Source organism: Manis javanica, chromosome 11, assembly GCF_040802235.1.
Source record: "Manis javanica isolate MJ-LG chromosome 11, MJ_LKY, whole genome shotgun sequence".
In the NCBI taxonomy this organism is placed as follows: Eukaryota; Metazoa; Chordata; class Mammalia; order Pholidota; family Manidae; genus Manis; species Manis javanica.
In genome coordinates this window covers 627,298-648,637 of record NC_133166.1, presented here as the reverse complement: position 1 = coordinate 648,637, position 21,340 = coordinate 627,298, and the positions used below count along the sequence as shown (strand labels likewise).

Genomic DNA, 21,340 nt, shown 5'->3' with positions numbered 1-21,340 from the left:
CAGGTGTCTCCTTCTAAAATTATTTTTAATACTTTTTGAATTTTAAACAATATTCCTGAAATTTTCATTTTTGTTTTTATATCACTCAAATTCCGGTATTAAGGAGGCACTGGATTACCATACATGTTACTAAGCATGCATGAGCGTACTTTGAGATGACGTGTTCATCCATGACGAGCCTGACTCTGCCACTTAGAAGCTATATGATGTTGGGAAAGTTATGTACTTAACTCTTCTGGGCCTTAATTTCCTCATTTATAAATTGCAGTGACTAATATCTTTCCTGTGGAGAAGCTGTGACAATTAAATGAATCAATACACGTAAGTGCTTAGAACAATGCCTGGGACATAGTAAGCACTCAATTAATGATTATAATTATTATCACTTTTTAGTATTATCATTAGCATAGGCAACAGTCAACCCACCCTGTCATCCAAAAAAGTCCATTGGGTGACTTTTCTTCTGCACAACAATCTGTTGTGAGGATTAAATGGGGGCCATCTATGTAATCTGGAAAACGGTAAGTGAGATGAATTTTAAGTCTTAAGCACACCGCCTGGCATGGAGTAGTACTCAATATGGGCCAGCCGTTTTAATTATTGCTATCCCTGTAAGTTAAATAAAGCGTATCTTTTCTTGTTTCTAGAGCCAAAAAAATAAAAAAAGGAAAAAAGAAAAAGAACAAATCTTTTCCTATAAGCCCTTATATAGGAAACAATAAATGCTGTAGCTCAACGTTTTCCAAATTGGGCTATGGCCAGGGTGCTTAGCTCCCTAATGAAGGAAGCTGGCTTCAGAGGGACACCCATTTCCTGCTGATATATATCAGAAGTGGGATTGTTGGATCACATGGCAGTTCTATTCCTAGTGTTTTGAGGAACCTCCGTATTATTTTCCATAGTGGCTGTATCAATTTAATTCCAGCGGTACGTTAGGGTTTCCTATTCCCCACGTCCCCATCCACACCTGTTACTTCATCTTCTTGATGAGAGCCATCCTAGCGGGTGGGAGTGGTATCTCACTGGTTTTGATGCGCATTTCCCTGATGACTACTGATGTTGGGGATATACCTGTTGACCATTTTTCTTTTTTTTATTAAGGTATTATTGATGTGCAATCTTACAAAGGTTTCACATGAGCAACATTGTGGCTACTACATTCACCCATATTATCAAGTTCCCCCCATAACCCATTGCAGTCACTGTCCATCAATGTAGTAAGGTGCTATACTGCCTTCCCTGTGCCCCCCCCCAATTATGGGTACTAGCTAATTATAATGCCCTTTAATCCCCTTCTCCCTCCCTCCCCATCCTCTTCCCTTTGGTAACCACTAGCTGTTGACTACTTTTCTATGTCTATTTAGTATATATATATGTTATTCTATTTTATATATAATTATATGAGAATTATAATAATATAAAATACATATATAGTATAATATAAAATAATTATATATTATATATATATGATTATATATATAGATATATTTCTGTTCTTGAGTTGTATGAGTTCCTGATATAGTTTAGATATTAACCCTTACTGGGTACATGGTTTGCAAATATTTTCTCCCATTCCATAGGTTGTCTCTTCATTGTTTCCTTTGCTGTGCAGAAACTTTTGAGTTTGCTATAATATTACTTGTTAATTTCTGCTTCCATTGCTTGTGCTTTTAGGTGTCATATCTAAAAAATTGTTGCCAAGACCAATATTAAGCTTTTTCCCTGTTTTCTTCTAGGGGTTTTGTGATTCCAGGTTTTACATTTAAGTCTTTGATCCATTTTGAGATAATGTTTTGTGAGTGGTGTAATATCAGTGGTTGCATCTTGACTGTAGATGTTATGGGCAGTAGCTGGGACTGGCAGATTCACGTAGGTCCAGTAGATTAATTTTTTGTTACCATCTGGGTAAAGTCTATTAGCCTCTTCTCTTGTCCTTTTCTACCCAAGACCACAGAATATTTCTGTAAATTAGTATCTGATTTAACACCTGTGGGCTTTCTTCATTTTATTGATGCCCTTCTTCCAGATAACCTTCAAAATTCAACTTTTACTCCTCTGTCAAAGTCTTACCCAAATTTCAGCTTTCCTCCTGTTGACTCAAGTCCCTCAATCCAAGCAGAAGAAAGCACTCTTTTCTGCACTCTCCTAGGATTACATACATATTTCAATCACAAAATCTGTTGCAGTGAATTAGTTTGCCTTCTGATTGTGAATCTTCTGGAGAAAGCCTCAAATTATTATTCTTGTATTCCTCATGTTTATTATACTGTGTGACACACAGTAAGGACTCAATAAATGGCTGCTTAAGCTGCTTAATGATTGAATCTATGAAGTATTTGTATCAACATAACCATCTATTTAGCCACTCTATTTACAAGCACAAACACTCATCATTCACTCAACAGGTGACTATTGAAGACCTAATATGTGCTGGGCTTGGGAATTTGTACCAGCTGCTTCTTTGGAAAAAAAAATGCTTAGATCAGAATAAAGGTACCTGTATCATGTCATGAAAGGTATTGAGACAGTAGAAGTATAACATTTCTGAAGATTAATCTCATACTAGCTAGGTAGCATCATCTCACAAAAAGGTTACTGAAAATAAGAAACCAAGTTGAATTTGATGCCCGATTCCTGGGCATGTAATATTAATGTACTACCACGTCGATTTGGGACACCCTTCTGCACACGCACACACGCACACTGAGAAAATATGATGTTCAATAAATGCAGATGACTAAAACTGACAAGACTCAAGGGAACTGGCACATTTTGGTGGTTTTCCAGCCTTGATGTGGACAAAGTCCTATAAAAGATACTTTGAAACAGTTGACAAAGCCGTTGCAGTACTTGGAATTTAGCCAAAGAAAACAATTTGAATGAAAAAAAAATGCTCCATAAAAAATTCTGTAAAGCAATATTAACTGGGGAAGTACTGGACACAATCTCCGTGTCTTTCTATAGATTTATGTAAGTGATGTTCTATCATTATTTTACTTCTCTAAAATGCATTAACATGAACGTTTCAACATATATGTTGCCATATAAGAGAGTCTTAAGATAAACCTGAGAAAAGTTGAAAATGACAGTACATAAATTCTAATGAACTATGTAAAGCCTTTTGTGCACATTTATGTAAAGCACATATGTCAAATGAAAATTGAGAAGGAAACACCAGATATTATCAGCATATTACAGATAAGATTTTTGAAATTACATTTCTTTTTATGGTTTTAGACTAAATCCCATCCTTATTGTAGACTTTGTACTAGAATCTACTTTCCCCTTTTTGAAACTTAAAACAAGGTTTTTACTCTCCCTGGTCATCATTTATCCAAGGGAAAAAAACACTGGCTACTTTAGAATGTTACTAGAGGACCAAATCATGCAATGTTTGCATATCCTCTCTACAAACCACGTTATATAAATGTCGTCCAAGCCACCATATTCCTTCCTAGAGGCTGTTACATTTCTGTCACTCATTTACTAAAGGCAAATTCCCAACTCTCTCCACATTTATTTATCAATTTAGAACAAGAGCCTGGCTTTATCTGTTCAAGAATTTCTTGCAGAACTAAGGTAGTGTCCTATACCGAGTTCTCAAATGGAGGGGCTTCTCTTTCGCCTGGCATAATTCCTAATGCAAATGAGCTCAGAAACATCCAACAGTGGCATTTTGACTTATTCCTGTTTAGTGAGGAAACAAAAGGGGATGAGAGGTCCCAGAGCAATGATTTGCTTTTGTTCTTACCTGCCAAACTGCCCTCTCATTCAGTCTCTATTAATTCCTTTCCCCAGAAAAAGACGAGGCAGCAGACTATTCCAGAAGATGGGTATTGTGGTCTTGAACGGTGTACTTCGATCAGTTTTCTCCGAAAACTGCTGAACCAAGCCGTGCAAACTTTTGGCAGCAGGGTGTGAGATGCAGTCCCTCCCTCCACCCCCGTGTTCAGAGAAGTGGCTATGTATATTGAGAAACTGGAAGCATGCCACCTGAGGCTCTTTCCCTGAAAGCCTGGGCCGCTTTCTGGTCCTAATGCTCCTGCTATTAGTTACTGAGCGGTGAACCCAGCTGGCTAAGAACTGGGAAGTAGGTGGGTCTCTATAAGAAATTCCTCTTTCCTTCCATCCCCTTTAACAGAAGTCGCCAGAGAAAAAAGATGTATTACACATAGGGGAGTAAATACACGAACAAAGGCTGACCTTCAGAGATACATAAAAAGGTCTAGAAGATCATAGAATGACATTTTTAAGTGCTGAAAGAAAAGTAACTCTCATCCTAAAATTCCATGTCAAACAAAATACCCTTTCAAAATGGAGGCAAAATACAAACATTTTCAGAGAAATATGGCAGACCTGCTCTACAGGAAAGAAAGTCTTCATTCCCAAAAGGAAATCAAACTCAGTGACATTTTTGGAATTGCAGTTAGCAAGGGATAGCACTGAAAATATTAAATAGTTTGAAACCTATTTTTCTTTCTTTGCCTAAATTCCTTAGAAACAATTAACTATTTCACATTCAAATATAGTACCAATATACTTCGGAGTTACAGTTTTTGTAGAAGTAAATTGTTTAACAATAGTACAAGGGGGGAGCAAAAAATGGAAAATGGAATTATATTGTTGTTCTTACATTATATGTGAAGTGGTATAACATTAATTCAAGATAAAATGTGGTGCTATGAATGCATATTCATAATTACTGGAGGACCACTGGTAAAAGCTATCAGAGTGTCACATTCTCCCTGGGAAGTGTAAGGCTGATCGGAATTTCTCTGTGTCTCTCTCATTGCATGTTAAAAAGGCCCTGGAATGGCAGCCAAATCACAACCATGAGGAGAACCAACCTTAGGACAAAACCAGCGGTGATCAAAGAAAGAGAGAGCGAGGCACCGTGATGACATCACTGGGCTGCCGATAGGCACCAGCATTTGGACTCTAAGGTTTGTGACAGAACAAATTTCCCTATTACTAGGAGATTTTGACTATTGATTATTTTTGAAAGTTGACTATTTCTAGGCCCATTTTGAATCAGGAGTGTTGCTTTTTCTTGCTTGAAGTTGAAAGCATCCCAGTTAATATACCATGGAATCATTTAAATTGTGTTTTGAAAAAAGGGTTTACTAAGATGGGGAATCTTGTAAGTCATAACAGTAGGTACAAAAAAGTTGAAAATAACCAGGCACTGTGCATGTTAAGTTTACATATATCCTTTCTTACTTTGTCTTCACAACTATCCTGTGAAGTTTCATTCATTCACTCATTATTTATTAATTTATTATTTATATTCTTTCATTATTCACTCGTTCAGCAGGTATTGACTGTTACGTCCCTGGCCAAGTCTTTGGACTAACGTTTTAATATATTCTTTGCCTTCATGGAATTTACTTTCCAGTGTTTAGGAGGGAGCAAGTATTTAACAGATAATTGTGTAAGTGTTTCATTGCATTTGGGATGAGTTATCTGCAGGTCAAGTACAGGGTTCCAAGGGAACATGCATCAAGGGAAACTGCTCTAAGTGAGTCACAGAAAGCTTCCTTTTGGAAGTAATCCTTAAGTGTGAAGGCTGCACTGGTGTTCAAGGATGGAGTAAAAGTAAGTGCAGAGAACCAGAGAAAAAGCCTGAAGGCATTTGACTGATAATTTCTGGGGTATGTTTCAGGTCAAACATTCAAAGGTCTGGCTTAGTAGCTTCTAAGCTACACATAATAGGTTTCACTAATGTATCAGACAAAAGCACAGGACAGGTGTGTAATATTCTTTGACTCCAACAGACAAGGATGATTTGGGGTCAGCAGGGAGGCCAACCTGAGTAGGGGTACGTTTCCACTAGTGCTGGTCACAGGAAGCAGCTTGAAAACCTGAGTGTTTCATGATTTTTAGAGTTTGTACATTTTCCTTTGCCACTTGTCCGTGAAATGGGATGCCCTGCTCAATGAAGCATTTCACCGCATGTCCTCTGACCCACCCTGAGAAACCATGGAGATGCATATCAGGGTGGGTAAGGCCATTTCACTTCCCAGGGCACTCCAGGAGGTGGGGTACCCCTCTGGGCTCAGCAGCGGGAAAGGCCGGCTGCAACACCGGACACAGCTCAGACTCCATTAATTCCGACCAGGTTGACAGTTACTGTTGACCAGCCCTGCATGGAAGACCTCTAGCAAAGACCTTTTGAAGCCCATGTTAGTTCTGCAAAGAAAAATTCCCAAATGAGAACTATGTGAGGTGACATAGAGGAAGAACATTTGGATTCTGGCTCATTCTGCCTTATATCCTATATACATGCCCATATCTCAACTCAGTCACCCTTTATCCAAATTCAGTTAAAGTCCCTCAATTCATCTCAAACTAGCCACTCATACACACGACAACCCAAGCCACCTATCCCTAGATTTCCTGCATTTCCACCACTCCCCAAGCAACTGTACGCTCTGGGGCAATTTTAACTCCTTGGACTAATGAACAGGCTATTTCAGGAAAGAGAGGTGGCCAAGGCCTATCCTCACCCATCTTGTTCTCCATCACTGGGGCTGGTGCCTCAGAGGAGGTTCCAACTTGCTTTTTTGGGGATCCCTGAGTTGGTTTGGATACTATCCAATCAATAAGTAGGTGATTTCTCACATAGTCCACTTGCATTAACTTTAAAACTAGAGTTCTTCTTATCACCTGATCCAAATTCCCCACCTGCCTGCTAGATAGTAACAATAAGCAGTGGCATGGAACAGTTTTTGAATGCTCGCCATGTTCCAGGTGCCATGAGAAGCACTCTTTATGCATCCTCTGTTTTAGTCATCATTATAACTCTGTAAAGAAGGTTCCATTATTGTCTGTTTTAAGATGTAATAACTGAGGTTTAAAGAAGAACCAGGATTCTAAATAAGGTCTACCCAATTCCAAAACTGGCTGTTAACCTGTTATACTGAACCTCCCTAAGAGAAGAAATATAGCCTGGGCATTCACTCAGGACCCTTTTTTGTTCCCCACGCCATGTACCTCTGCAATACTTTATGGGCCAAGAGTTTAATTAAGCCTATTAGGAAACTTTTAAAAGTAAATTCCAGCCCAGTTCAGCCTGCTAGCTCTGCTTGCCACCACCCGTCATCAGCCTCAGACTCACATCTCTTTGTTCTTTGCCTCTCTCCTTGTCTTAAGTTTTGAAGACAAAGCAAGCATGTTTATAGTGGGAAGGTATTCACTGCACTGATACGAGACTGGTACCAGCAAAACTTCAAAACACTTTAATTTTATTTATTTCCCCTTTCAATTCTCTTTTCCTAAGTCAACTTCTGGGCAGTCATCCTCTCCATTTCTCCTGCCCCTTTCTCAGAAATATTTCCCTGTCCTCTGGTTATCCTATCAGGGTCTTCTGTGTCCCTATTCCAAGTGTTTCCTAGTTATTTCAACTCCCACTTTTGTGCTGGATGTTAGGAAGGCAAAGTAATTACAGCTGACCCTTGAACAACATAGGTTTGACCTATGTGGGTCCATGTATGACATTTTTTTTTCAGTGAATATATTGGAAGATCTTTCTGGAGTTTTGCAACAATTTGAAAAAAACATTTTATTTTCTCTAGTTCTTTTATTGTAAGAATATGGTATATAATACATTATAACATATGAAATATATGTTAACTGGCTGTTTATGTTATGAGTAAGCTTCTGGTCATCATAAGGCTCTTAAGTTTTTGGGGAGTCAAAAGTTGTAAGTGGATTTTCAACTGCATGGAGAGGTCAGCACCCCTAACCTCCACATTATTCAAGGGTCAGCTGTAATTGCTGAACATGTTTTGATAGCTCATTATGTGTTAGGCACTATGCTAATTACTTTCCATACCTAAATTGGTAGTATTCATTCAAACATTTTTGATGTATGACCTCCTAAAAGAACATTGAAAAATTAAGTAACCCTTCATAATTCTAAGTTGACTTCTAAAATTTTTCATTGCAAATTTTGATTGTTATAAGGATCTAATTTCTTAGAAACACTGTCATTAAATCACTTTTTCCCTGTATGTAATGTAAAATTTATAGTCATCATTATTCAAAAATATCAGAGCAACTATTTCATTAAAAGTCAGAGATCTTCCTTTTTCTAATTTTTTTCTTGAATTTTTATTTTGTTATACTTCTTCTATAAAAGTTTATGCTAAATGTATTTTATGCTTAAAGTATTTTTAAATTACCTAATCTTATGTCTTCACATCAAAAATACATATATAAATAAAGTGTGCTCAGAAGATTCTGTTATATGTTTCTTCTGGATTAGTTTAACATTACAATTTTCAATAGTACAATACTGGTCAAAACGACATAAACATATTACAAAGTTGTAATAGTACTGTGACAGAGTTCATTGTTGGCTTGAGTTTTTTCCCCTCTCTGCATCCATGCCCTTGGCCATGTAACTGCAGTGCCCTCTCCTCCTGCCCTGCCTCCTGCATATGGGTTCAGTTGTGTCAGTTGTTTTGGCCAGTAGGATGCTAGCAGATACAGAAGCTTGACTAGTGCAGTTGAACTTGATCTATCTCTGGTGCCTCTGCTGTCACCTTGAGAACATGACAGGCTAGAAGATAAGAGACATGTGCAGCAGAGTCAGGAAACCTCAGTTACTGCAGGTGAGACCTGCCAAAACCAGTCAACAGCCAACTCATGGCCAGATGTATGGGTGGGCCCAGCAGGAATCAACAGAACCACTCAGCCAGCAACTCCATCAGCACAGGCACGTGAACAATAGGACTTCTCGCTATAAGCCCCTGAAGTGTCATTATCTGTTACACGGCATTATCACTGTAGAAGGTAAGACATATTCCTCACATATTTATGGGAATGAAGTAAGCACATACTATGAATGAATAAATGAACAGAGAAGTGATAAGTAGTTGATGGATGACTGTAACCACAAACCTGAGTCTTATATCCTAGTTATTAATAATTATGGAATTACAGCTGTGATTCTCAACTGGGGACAATTGTTCCACCAGGGGACATTTGACAATGTCTGAAGATATTTTGGTCACAACTGAAGAGGCTATACTGCTGTCTACTGGGTAGAAGCCAGAGACACTGGTGAACACCTGCAATGCACAGGACTGCCTCCACAACAAGGTGTCAGTAGCATGTAGGTTAAGAAACTTTGATGTGGTCCAAACAGTTTAGGCTCATACAACCTATTTATGCAGCAGTAATTTTTCCTTTTCATTGCTTAGTATATTTCCCAATGTATAGATACACAACAACACTTTTTACACATACAACTTATTTAAAAGTTGATGGACACTTAGATTATTCTGGGTTTTTTTACTATTATAAATAAATAAAGCTGCTATAAACATTAATTTACTATATTTGGATGGACATGTGCTGTTCTCTTGAATAAATATCCGGGAATGGATTTCTGGGTTGTATGATAAGTGTAGGGTTAACTTTATAAAGAATTGCCAAAAGATTTCCAAAACTAATTTGGCCAAAACTAGAGATGATTCCAATTAGTAATTTTTCTTTATTGGATACTGATGTTTTGGCTGACACATTGTAGGTACTCAAAAACCTGCTTTCTTTCTTTGACGAATATTGAGGATTATTCTAGAAGTCAATTACACGTCTGACAGATCTTCTCAATTCTGTGGAGGCATTCATAGACTTCATTAGTCTATTTTGATTCTGCCTTTATTTCTAGGACATAGATAGACAATAGACCTGGGCTGTGTTTCTCACACTTCATACATGGCCCTTCAGTGATTTCAAAAGAAAGCCTAAAATGTTTACCAACCCCATATGATTTGGCAAGATTTTGGACTCTTTATGGGTAAAATGCTTGTATCCCCCCAAATTCATATGTTGAAACTCTACTCCTACCTCCCATGCGATGGTATTAAGAAGTGGTGTCTTCAGGAAGTAATTAGGATGAGAAGAGGTCATGAGGATGGGGCCCTCATGAATGGGGTTAGTGCCCTTATGTGTCACTCAAGAGTTTCTACCTCTTCTCTCCATCATGTGAAGATACAATGAGAAGTCAACAGTCTGCAACCTGGAAGAGGGTTCCTCAGCAGATCTCAACCAGCTGGCATCCTTCTCTTGGATTTCTGCCTTTATTTCTTTGATTCTGCCTTTATTTCTAGGACATAGATAGACAATAGACCTGGGCTTTATCCAGAACTGTGATAAAGAAATTTATATAGTTTATAAGCCACTCAGTCTCTGGTACTTTGTTACAACCATCCAAGTGAACTGAATTCCAGCAATGGGAGGCCGTTTATACCTCTGCACAGTTCCTTCTGTTTCCTATCTCTTGGTATCTTCTTGGGTCCTTGAATGTGATTCTCACATATGCATCTTTCAAGAGTCAGCCAACGATTTGGAGGGAGCTTGAATACAGATTTTGACACTTCTCCCTAAATGACACCCTCCTTCCCAGGACATTCTCATTCAGTATCCAGCTGTTGCTGTAGACACCAACTCAGCCCTCTGGCTCCTCTGACCAGTAAAACTGTGATGTCTGCTTGAAATCTATCTTCCTTGTTCAGGGTTTGGAAGCGCCTTCAAAGGAACATCAAGTAAACTTGTATTTCATCCAATGTGTTTATTTTCCTTATGGATCAAATGTGCTCTATTTCTGGCTTGCTTTGTTTGCTTATTCTTCAAACAGTTGTTTTTTATATTCTGTCCAGAGTTTATAATTGCTAGCAGCAGGAGGATTAGCTCAGCAATTCCATCAGTGCTTACAAACTTTTCACTTATAATGGCCTCCTTCCTGTTCAATATAGGTTGATGTAGATGTTTTTGACTAACTTAAAAATTTTTGAACCACTTCTATGGAACAGAGAAACTGAAAGACCTTCAAGGAGCTGAAAACATCTTTCAGTGACCAGTTATGATAGATCTTCCACATTACTATAAGTCTTCTTTTGAATTTACAGAAGAGATTAGGGCATGGTAACTTCTCCTTTGGTCCAATAGCCATGGATTCACCACTCTACTGCAAAATAATGTCAGTCAGCCTCAGCTAATTCATAAAAGTGTCTTCAGATACTACATTGGGATCATTTTGAAATATAATGGCACTGTATCCATTAAAACACTTACTGCTGATTGAACATAACAAATTTTTTTTGTTCAGTCATTTAACTATGAGAATGCATTCCTTCTAGGTCTCATATTACTATGCAATGATGCACCATGATTAACCCAACAATTTAATTACACTCAAATGATGAGAAAGGATTTCAGACATTGTTTCTGTAGTTTCAAAAGTGTCCATGTCTAGAACAGAAATTGGCATGACCCCATGCCAAATCCTAATTTAATGTCATTTGTTAAGTCTTATTTTAAAAATGAAAAATATCAGAGTTTGTGAAATAACCACTCTGGAGTCCTTTGTACACTAATCCTTTTCCAGAAGTCACACTTGTGGCCCACCTTTCGAAACATCACTGAGCACCCACCATATGTGGAGTTTTCATTAAGTGTCTTCAAATATCTAAAGAGATAAAAGATAATGCCACTCACTCTATAACAAAGCCTGGTGTTAAAATAGAAATCAAACACATTTATAAAAATATAACACTGAGTCATTATATAAATTTGGACACTTTAATTCTTACCTCTGGGATTCAATTATCTTGTATACTTTTATTTTACATTGATAAATTGGTGTTGAGATAAAGTTGTTGAGCTGTAAGGTTCTACCTAGTTCTCAGAGTTTGGGCTCTGGATATGCAAAAAAGCATAGAGCCAAAGAATAAACTTTCTGTGAAGCTGAGAGCATGTAAGGCATTGCCCTTTTCCTAATAGAATGGTAACTTCATGTCCTTTGTGTAATAAAAGAAGCTACCAATAAACATCAGTAACTTGTCCAGCCCCTTGAGCCTACACTCGCAGGTTCCTCTCACTGAGCTGGTTTTATGATTTTGAGTCAAAATTCTTAGGACAGCTTTACCTCATTTTCTTATGTGACAAACTCTTACTCTTTCAAATACTCCAGTCTATGAGGGACTCACACTAATCCTCAGGCATTTTGTCTGGATTCCCACTGTAACTAACTCAGATGGAAATCATTTGAAAATTGTAATGGCTCCACCAAAAAAACTGTTTAGATCTAATCAGTGAATTCAGTAAAGTTGTGGGATACAAGATTAACATAAAAAAATCAGTAATGTTTCTATACACTAACAGTGAATTATCTGAAAAAGAAATAAAGCTAACAATCTCATGTACAATAGCATCAAAAACAATAAAATACTTAGGTATAAATTTAACCAGAGGTGAAAGATCTCTACACTGAAACTATAAGACATTGATGAAATCAAAGGAGACAGATGGGTATCTATAATGGAATAATAAATGGAAAAATATCCTGTGTTCATGGATTGAAATATTAATATTTTTTAATGTCCACATACCAAATCTATCTATAGATTCAATGCAATCCTTATCAAAATTTCAATAGTATGTTCTACAGAAGTAGAAAAAACAAAACTAAAATTTATTTAGAACAACAAAGATCCCTAGTAGCCAAAGCAATTCTGAAAAAGAAGAACAAAGTGTAAGGTATCGCACTTGCTGGTGTCAAGGTATATTATAGACTTAGTAATCAAAAAAGTATGGTACTGGCAAGAAAACACAGAACAATGGAACAGAATCAAGAGCCCAGAAATAAAGCTATGCATATGCATACAGTCAACTAACATTTGACAAAGGAGCCTAGAATACTCAATGGAGAAAAGACAGTCTCTTCAGTGGTGTTGGCAAAGCTGGATATTCACATTTGAAAGAATGAAACTAGACCCCTATCTTACACCACTCATAAAAATTAACTGGAAATGGATGAGGCTTAAGTGCAAGACCTCAAACCATAAAACTCCCAGAAGAAAACAGAATAAAAGCTCCTAGATAGGGGTCTTGGCAATGAATTTTTTGATATCTTACCTAAAGCACAAGCAACAAAATAAAAAGCAGGTGGAGCTACACCAAAGTAAAAAGCATCTGCATAGCAAAAAGAAACAATCAACAAAAAGAAAAAACAACCTATGGAATGGAATGAAATACTTGCAAAGCATATCTGTGATTAGGAGTTAATATCCAAAATATGTAAATAACTCATACAACTCAACAGCAAAAAAAAAAAAATCCCAAACAATACAATAAAAGGTGGACAAAGGACCTGAATAGATATTTTTCCAGAGAAGATATATAAGTGGCCAACAGGTATGTGAAAAGATGCTCAACATCATTAATCATCAGCAAAATGTAAATTAAAACCACAGTGAGGTATCACCTCAATCCTGTTGGAATGGCTATCATCAAAAAGAGAAAAGATAGCAAATGCTGGTGAGTATGTGAAGAAAAAGGGAACCTTTTTGGCACTGCTGGTGGGATTGTAAATTGCAACATCCTCTATGGAAAACAGTATGTAGGTTCCTTAAAAAATTAAAAATGGAACTACCAGGCAACCCACCAACCCCACTTCTGGGAATATATCTGAAGGAAATGAAAACACTATGTTGAAGAGACAGTTGCACCCCCTTGTTCATAGCAACATTATTACTATAGCCAAGATAGGGAAACAATGTGTCTGTTAACCAATGATGGATGAAGAAAGTGTGTTACACACACACTTGCACAGGAATATTACTCAGCCATAAAAAGAAGGAAATCCTGCCATTTGTAACAACACAGATGGACTTTGAGGGCCTTAGCTAAAAAGCAAACAAAAAACCAAAATAAAACAAAACCCAAAAAACCAAACTCATACGAAGAGAGATCAGATTCGTTGTTGTAAGTGGTGTGGTGCATGGGGAGGTGGAACTGGATGAAGGGAGTCACATGGTACAAACTTCCAGTTATAAGTAAGTCCTGGGGATGTGATGGACAGCATGATGACCAAGGTAACACTGCTGTCAGATGCATTCAAAAGTTGTTAAAAGAGTAAATACTAACATTTCTCAAAACAAGAAACATTTTTTTATTTTCTGTCTCTTTTTCTTTCTGTTGTCTGTATGAGATGATGGATGCTAGCTAAACTTATTGTGGTAATCAGTTCACAACATATGCGAAGTCAAACCACTAATCTGTACACGTTAAATTTAAACAGCACTGAAGTCAACAACATCTCAGTAAAACTGAGGGGAAGGTTAAACAGAACTACCATAAGACCCAGCAATTCTACTCCTAGTTACATGCCCTCAAAGAATTGAAAGCAGGAATTCCAACAGATATTTTACATTCATATTCATAACAGCATGATTTGCAATAGCCAAAAAGGGAAAACAATCTAAATGTCCATCCATGCATGAATGGATAAACAAAATGTAGTACATACATATAATAGAGTATCATACAGCCACAGAAAGGAGTGAAATTTTGACAAATGCTACAACATGGATTGACTCTGAGAATATTATGTCAACTAAAACCAGCCAAACACAAAAGGGAAAATATTGTACGATTTCATTTATATCAGTTACCTAGAATAGGCAAATTCATAGAGACTGAAAGTAGAATAGTTCACCAGGACCTGGGGGAAGGAGTATTGGGTGTTAATGTTTAACAGGTACAGAGTTCATGTGAGGATCATGACAAGTTTTTGGCATGGATAGTGGTGATTATACAACATGGTGACTGTGATGCCTCTGCATTATACACTTACAAATGGTTAAGATGAAAAATAGTATGTTATATATATTTAGCACTATATATATGGGTTTTTAAAAATACTGTCTATTCAGAGAAAACAAAGCACGGTGAAAGAGTGATCTCTGAAGCCCTGGCAGCTTCCTGTTTCCAAGTTTATCCTTTTTCCTGGGGTTGATCTACATTCCTGTGCGTGGGAATACATATCTTTTTATACTTTTATTTATCCTTATATAAATAAAGTATTTTGGTTTTGCTCAGAGTAGCTCAAATTGATTATTGTAACTTGAAACTTAAATAGTCTTAACTAAGCAGTTGGGGACATTTTTCAGCTGCAGTTTGTGTTTTGGTGTCTGGTCATATTCTTTAAATAATTATTAGCTGGGGTTCAGAGGTGAAAGGCAAAGCAAAATGATTTCCATACTTCACTTACCATGAGTTTCCTAAAGGAATAAAGTTTGAACAAACTTCTAGTTTTAGTTTTACATAGAATTATAGACACTAGAAGGGTCTCAGGAAAGCAGAAATGCCTAGGAAGACTGTATCTTTGGGTTCAACATTACATTTGGTGCTGAAACTCCCCTAGGTGAAGCCATTCAGTCAGCTAAAGTCTAGTGGGCAGTCGGGGATAGTGGCGAGTGCCTGGGACTTGTTCAGTAGTCTCCAGAGAAAATTCTATCTGTAGGATGAGTCGAAGTCAACTGGCTCAAAGACTGTAAGCTAAGCTGGCTGACTTCCTGGGAGGAAGTTTTCTGTGAAACAGGGAAGATCCAGTTACCAAATCCAGTGAGGGCTCATAGTGAACAAGGGAACCTGTTATTCAGAGTCGTGATATTGCTCTAAGGTGATTATTCCAGACCCAAACAGGAAGAGTGTTAAATAAGCACTTTTAATCTTCTGAGCTATATAGTGATAGCCTTCATTTAGGTTACTTCCTTTAATTCTGAGAGAATTCTGTGAAATAAAGAAAACTATCATTCTTTCTAATTACAGATCAGGAAACTGAGACAATGGCCAGGAACCTAAACTTTGGCTGAGTTGTCAATGTTAATTAAGGCTTAGCGATCTGATGTAAGTTATATCCCAGAGGCTAAAAGTACGAGCTTGGGAGCCATACCAGCTGAATTCAATTCCTGGATTGGCCACTTAACCAGTTGCTTGGCCTAGACAAGGGATGTAATGTTCTTTTAGTGTGGTTTTCTCTTCTGTGATAAACTTGCCTACCTCTCAGGGCAGTTGTGAGCCCTAAATGAGTTAAAATACGTGAGGCATGTAGTATGCTGCCTGTAGCCTATTAAGTGCTATCTAGATATAAGCTATTATCATGTGGCTTATATCTAGATATAAGCCATTTCTCCCTCTTGTTATGTGTTTCTGTCATTCCTTTGACATGGTCTTGAATCAGAGCTTTCTACTTTGCTATGTAGCCAAGATGTGTCATGGCTGCCAGAACTAACAATCTGGCAGGGGCTTGGGGTGGTGGTAATACAGTCTTTCAAAATGTATGAAAGTGTTGCTTGGAAGGATGGGGTTACCAGGAAGCATGTAACTGGAAAACCAAGGGTACTTGTTACTTCTGGGAATGAGAACTCTGTATGAAAGTGGATCGATTGTATCTACAATCTGAAAGATAAATAAATGAGAGACTTTAACAAAACTGTCAGTAGAATATACCTAGTTCGTATGGATGTTTTATTGGAATATATCTGCTATCTATAGATTTCTGAGGCATAGCCACACTGAATCATGGAAGTTAGTCTTCTAGCTTGTGGCTAACAAGGTATAAAAGGTGAAATTCCAAATAAATTGCTTTCCTGGGCTAACATCAACCACTCACACAGTTAGCTTTCATCATTGCAGTGGGGAAAATGGAATACAGAGAATTGAGAATTGAGTCTGATGGACTCAGGGCCTCTGTTACAGATGGGACTTTTGCTGTGACTCCTTTCTCATAGCTCTTGCTAATCATTCAGGAAGCGTGGTCCTGGGTAAGTTGTTACTCCTGTGAATCTGGTTTGTTCAGCCCTTTGTGTTTGCACCACTGCTATCTCAGGGGTAAGAATTGATGTCAGGAGGATTCCTGGAAGAAGTAACAACAAAGGTGAGCACTGAAGGGCGAGTAGGAGTGAACCAGGCAACAAAGTGGTGGGAAATTCCAGATGAGAGAGAGAACACGAGCCAGGCACTATTATAAGCAGTTTATAACCTAATTACCAATTCAGAATTCCTGATCTAAAAGGATATACTTCAGGAGCAGCACAGACATAGTAATGGCCTCTTTTGGCCATGCCCTGCATCCCTGTCACTCGACATTGCAATTATTGCATCAAACAAGAAATTACAGAATTGGTGATTAACCAATGCACACTCTATCTCTCCATAAAAAAGTAAATCTCCACAGAATGTAATGTTTGTATTTGATATGATTTTAAAGGATGCAATTCCAGAATTAAATAATTCTGTATATTAACGAGTTTTTTTTAATGAGCTGAAAAAATAATTCCACTTCATCTGTAATAGGTTTTCACTCACAACTTAGTATAAATCAGCTCAATCAAACTGCTAAACTCCTAAGACCTGGCTGATGTTATTGACTAAATGAAAGCATGTCTAAGAAAGAAAGGAAAGATTTCATTTTGGATTTTGAAGGGTAGAGAAGTCTTAGGTTAAAAAATAAAATCAGGAGCCTAGAGTTATATGAAAAAACTATATTCTGGCACTAATGAAGCAGGAGTGACCACAGAAGATAAAAGAATAGAAAACAAACAAATTTGGCTACTTCAAATGGTGACCCAGGCAGATCCTATATCCAGAACAGGATATGCGTTCAGGATTGAGAGCTCAGGCCACCATAGCAGAGTCCAGCTGGCAGCTTCTCCTTCTGCCCCTTCCCTGAGTGCATGCCAGGTTCCCTTACCTAGCCCTGCATGGCCCCATGAAGAGAGTGATTCTTAGGCCTGTTCATGCACCTGGGTTAAGGAAACAACACAAAATTATGGGAACTAGGAAGGAGATATTTTTAATTAGGCAGAAATATGTACATAATAGTAATCAAAATAAAAGTGAATGGGTTAGTTTTTCTATTAAAACACTGGTCTCTCATATACTGAGTCCAAGAAGCATGTATTTGTTTGCTCAGGTTGCCATAACAAAACACCACAGTCTGGGCGGCTTAAACAACAGAAATTTATTTCTCACTATTCTGGAGGCTGAGAAGCCCAAGATGAAGATGCTGGCAAGTAGGTTTCATTGGAGGCCTCTTCTTCCGGCTGATAGGTGGTCACTATATCGCTATGTTCTCACAAGGTGGAGAGAGAGCGCAAGCTACGGGGTCTCTCCCTCTCTTAGGAAGATACCAATCCCATGGTCCCATCCTCATGACTTCATCTATACCTAACCACCTCCAAAAGGTCCCACCTCCTAATATTGCCATATTGGGGTTAGGACTTCAAGATACGAGTTTAGGGGGAACACAAACATCCAGTCCATAAAAAGGCATGTCTGAAACAGATGTGAGAGTTGAATGGATGGGAAACGATACCCTAGAGAACTGTTAAACTGAAAGCAAGATAATAACATCAGTATCGGGCAAAACTGAACTTAAAGCGAACATTCTGATAAACAGAATCCTCCCACAAGTCAGGCGATGAATCTTCCTAACAGCGTGAGGCAGCTGCAAAATATAGACACACAAAGAGAGATCACGAAATCCATAGTCATAGTGGGAGAATTCAGGACATTCCTCAGAAAGCAACTGACCAAGTGGATAAAAAGAGACCGTTTGGATCCACATGCTGCTGCTACAACTTGATATCAGGGTTAGGTACTTACGTTGTGTTTGAGAGCTCCTGTTCCTCTGTTTGCTGATCACAGCTGACCCCCTGGGGCTGCTGGGGAGCGGAGGATAGGCTTCCGCAAGGCAGGTGCTGGTAACTTGTTCCTAAGTTTCTAAGTTCAGGAGACGCCTGGCCTTCCTTGCGATCATCAGTTCTCTACTGGGCAGCTCTGCATCTCCAGCCTGAGCGCTGACACTCTCCTCTTCAGCCTGTAGAAATGCCACAGTTGCTTAGGACAAACAGGGATGTGAGAATGGAGGCGAGCAAGGGGTTGACCAGATGGACCACAGTAAAGGTGTAGCCCAGGCCACCTCCCACCTATGTCTTAACACTGTGGTCCTCAAACTGAAGGACTGTTCGGTTCCTATCTACATAACAGTCTGCTCCCTCACGTGTTTCGACCTGAGGTTTTCTCCATGCTTATTTGTCTGCTCAAAACTTCTGACCCAATGACAGCACCTTTTTTTCTTTGCTGTTGCAGATTTTTTCTGTTTTCCTTTGCTTTTATTTTTCTGTTATTTCACATAGCTGTTGGTGTGAAGAAGACAGACGTATGTTTGGCTCTCCACCTTGATCCCCTCTCCTCCCATGATTCTCTCTTCACTCTTTATTTTGGCAGATCCTACCCCTCATGTTGTAACAGTTTTGTCATCCGGCCTCAGACAGTTGCCCTTGCAGTCAGAGGACCCTGGGTCAATCCTGTCTCACCATGGATGCTAACTCCCCTGAACTGTCACCCAAGTCCTGAGCTTTACATGTGAATCTTCCCTTGGCACAGCACGTGGTCCTGGCTTCTACCTTCACTGAAGACCTGTCCTCTGGAGGTCAGGCAGCACTAGCAGAGCTCAAGGAATGTCTCTGGAGGTCAGCTTGCTGTGCCTCCTGAAGGCACAGGGCACGGGGAGTTGGTTGGGGAGTGGGAGGTGGGGGCTGTTCCTTCCTTACTCTGAAGGAGCAACTGATCTCACAGGGAAAATTCAGGGGCAGTCCAGCAGAAGTTAATGGCGACCAAGCTTGGTCTTTCACATAGGAGGAGTAGCCTGTGTGCCCAGGGGTGAGATTTTTTAAAATTTAGCAATGATGCCAGGGGGGATCATAAATCATTTACCATTAAGGGCAGCAACCTTTCAGAACAGTTTGTCTTCCCAAGGATAGACTCCAGGTCCTGGAGTCCGTGGCACCTTTCCAACAGCCCACAGGCTTCTCACCTGCCCCCATCCCAGCGCACATACACCCCATACACCCCTTGCTGCTGTTCGCTTTGGCCCCTGATCTCATCTAAATTTAGCCCAAATCTCTACTTCCTGGTGCCAATGCACATTGTGAAAGCTACCTGTGAGAAATATATCTAACGTAATACTTTTCATGTCAGGATAGAGAGCCAAGCTTCTTATATATGAACATGAACTTCCTAGGTGCTGGGAAAATATATTGGAAAGGAGTTCTTTTTTTTTTTTGAAAAGGAGTTCTTATGCTTGTATAATCACAGCTTATTTCTGGAAAGAGAGGGTGTCTAGAGTATGGGGTAAAAATTTATTTCCCCTGGATATACCTTTTTTTCTTTCGAAAGGGTTCCCTGTATCTATTCAAAAAATGGTTTTAGAAGGTGTTATTCCCTCCATTAAGGAATCTTAATTCACTTACCCATCACATTCTTATTAATTTTACTTTAACCAATAGTATTTTTCTGAATATTCAGAAGTGAACACAAAACTATCTGCTATTATATGAAATAAAGTACCAGCTATTCTACCTTTTCATCCCCACGCACCCCCGTGAGATGACATCTTTCCAAACATTCATTACGCAACTCCCCCCCTGCCTCACACCCAGAAGGGTCGCGTGCTAGAGGAGGCAGAAGGCCTTTGTGCCCCTCCTCTGGCTCCTCTGAACACGTAGCCTAGGTGTTTCAGGCCAAAGTTTCCCTTGCAGCAAGTCACTTCTATTTAAAGAATCTTTCTTTAAAACATTTATTACATATTCCCAGAAAGTCTAGCACTGTCCATGTAGATGGTGTTTGGCTAGAATTCTTAACTCCAGTATTTCCTACATCTGAGTATGTTACTGAAATAGTTTCTGAAGGTTTCCCAATCCATAAATACCTTCCTTTGATCCTCAGAGGAGTGACACCCTGGGACCCCAATTTTAAGCTGGCCAAATCTTATTTTCTCCATGTTGTACCTGAGGAAACTGAGGCTCAAAGCAAGAAGGTAACCTGTTCGAGGTCATGAAGCTAGTAAGAAGTGAAGCACTAGCAATAACGGTTTCTGATTGGGATTAACAACCAAAAGCTTAGGGTAAAATAGGGTTGAACCCAACTTCAAGTTTATAAAATGATGTAGGACTGCAAGGAGCTGGCACAGCATGCAGATGCTCATCAGGAGTGCTGCGGTGACCTGGCGCTGCTTCCGGGCCCAGACGCAAGGGGTACTGGGCTGCTGGAGGAAAGGCCCAGAGAAGTGCCCGTCTGCCCATTCAGCTTGACACTTCGAAGGTTATACCTGGTCAGCTTTTCCAGGATGGACACCTGGTTCCCATCCTCAGGGCAGTTGGGCCCATTAATTATAAATCATATATTTAATAATCTCTATACCATGTGTAAGTTTCTTAGGATGTTCTCCCTACATTACAGAAACTGGCAATCTTGCAAGATTTATTTATCATTAAATCAGAACACAGTTTGGGTAAGAAATTCAGTCCTGAGGCATCTCCCAGGTGTTCTTGACTCCCGTATAGGAAGCTGATCAGATAGTGTGGGGACAGGCTGTTTAACCACCCTGCTCACTCCCAGCCCCTCCCTCTAGCTCAGTTACCTGCAGTCTCTAGGACTTTTAGGGGCCGTAGTACCTTTTTAGCCCCTACTCCCACAGGTAGTA

General features: G+C 39.0%; 1 protein-coding gene across 3 annotated transcripts in view; it reads right to left on the bottom strand.

The window, feature by feature from the left end:
• LOC108407616 (glycine N-phenylacetyltransferase-like) overlaps nucleotides 1–19,059 on the bottom strand; it is a 41,033-nt gene extending 21,974 nt beyond the window's left edge. The window contains exons 1-2 of one of the 3 annotated variants that reach the window (XM_073215795.1): nucleotides 18,924–19,059; nucleotides 18,460–18,673 (exon numbers count right to left, since the gene is read on the bottom strand). The gene's annotated coding sequence lies outside the window, so the exon portion shown is untranslated. Of the gene's footprint in view, nucleotides 1–3,751; nucleotides 3,955–18,459; nucleotides 18,822–18,923 lie in introns of those variants that run through there. The other 2 variants (XM_073215796.1, XM_073215793.1) reach the window with 2 other exon arrangements.
• Between the last annotated feature and the right edge of the window lie 2,281 nt (nucleotides 19,060–21,340).